The following is a 1,808-nucleotide window of genomic DNA, read 5'->3' on the forward strand; positions in this document are numbered from 1 at the left end:
TTGTCCCGATCTCTTCCTGCATTAAAAGACTTACATAATCGTATTGAGAGAAAGCACTTAGAGATCTGTAATCCACTGGTCTTACTGAATGACTTTTTACATAATGAAAATCTGTGAAGGGTAAATATGTTGACTAGAAGCTCCATTAGCACTTAAGTAGAAGGTGTTTCTGGAAAATGCGCATAACCTTGTAAGAGAAGGAAAAGAAATCCCACAGTCCTTCCAGGCTACAAACAATAAGCACATGTTTAATTTTTAATCCGAAAGCCAATGACATTAGTCATTTAGTCTGTTTTAAAGTAACTGCAGTATTGTAAAAATTATATTCCTATTTACATGAAGAATGTGGAGATTAATTTTATTTCATATTCATAGTACTGAAGTTCAATGTTACATTGTTTGCAACCTAAGGAGAATCATTTTAATTATGGTTCTGTGTTCATTTTGCTAGTAAACTAGAAAAGAGTGTAGAGGGTCTTTATGGTGGTAGACTGGAGGACCTGGGATAAAATTACAAATTGCTGCGTTTAACAGACTCACTTCTGATGGTTTGATACAACTATTGATCATTGTTGCTACCAGTATCATAGGACCAAATTTCACACTCCTCAGGTTGTGTATATCTTTTCGTAAGGTAAACCCAAGCTTTGCTGGCTGAAAGGAGGTGGAGTTTGGATCTTAATACAGCGAGGATCTACTACGTTACTCTAGTCTAATCTGTTCTCCAATTTTCAAATGCCCAAACCAATGGTTCCGTACTTTACTCACCACCACTGAACAAGCAGTGCTGAAGGCAACGTCATCTCTGTTATCCTAAATGTTATTGTAGGTGTCTCCTAAGGCAGAGATTTATTGACTTTTCAGACTGTTGATTCCCTTGCAGTATAAAATAAGATATATCATTATATTCAGCTTTGCGAGCTTGAGAAGGGTGCATTTATGTAAAGAAAACTGCAGTGAGAGGGCTTAGCATGTTACTTTTATTCCTGTGGTTTAAGGAGGAACTTTTTGTTTAGAAGAGCTTACTGACAAGCTGTATTAATATTCTTGATTTTGTTTAATTACTATTGCAAGCCAACCAGTGAGTTATAAGAATGTACTTTATTTAAAGTTAAATAAGTAGTGACAGTAACAAGTTTGAATTATACAAAGTGTAGAAAATACCATCCATGCACAGGCAAAACCAATATAATTCAAGTCAGGAATATGATTTTAGTATACAGCAAATTTAATGTGTGTATTCTGTGAATAAAGACAAAAGAACCTAAGTAGAACAACATTGAAATTAAGCAATGACCATCTCATTTTGTACGGAAAACACAGGAACATTCTCATTCACCGAGCAGCATGAGAGCATTTGTGTTTCATCACGCTATTCAAATAGAGAGTTTCACTTCCCATTTTTCACTTACAAAAATAGCATTTCCAGTCTTCCAGTTGCATTCTGGGGGAAAAGGAAGACTGCAAATCTACATAATCTCTTTATTTCTTAATTTAAAAGAAGCATCAGTACTTTTGGGCAATGGTGGTTTCATCTTGTTTTGATTGGATGCACTGTTGTGCCTGAACTCTGTCACATTGAGCATACACTTGTATCAAGTGTAGCTCAATGGCAGGAACATTATCCATTTAGGTGGTGCAAATCCTCTTTTAAAATTTGACTTCATCTTTTAATTTCAGATAGCCTAAATGAGAGCATACACTTGTATCAAGTGTAGCTTAATGGCAGGAACATTATCCCTTTAGGGGGGGCCAATCCTCTTTTAAAATTTTACTTTCTCTTTTTATTTTAGATAGCCTCAATTTAA

Source organism: Buceros rhinoceros, unplaced genomic scaffold, assembly GCF_000710305.1.
Source record: "Buceros rhinoceros silvestris isolate BGI_N320 unplaced genomic scaffold, ASM71030v1 scaffold19861, whole genome shotgun sequence".
Classification (NCBI taxonomy): domain Eukaryota; kingdom Metazoa; phylum Chordata; class Aves; order Bucerotiformes; family Bucerotidae; genus Buceros; species Buceros rhinoceros.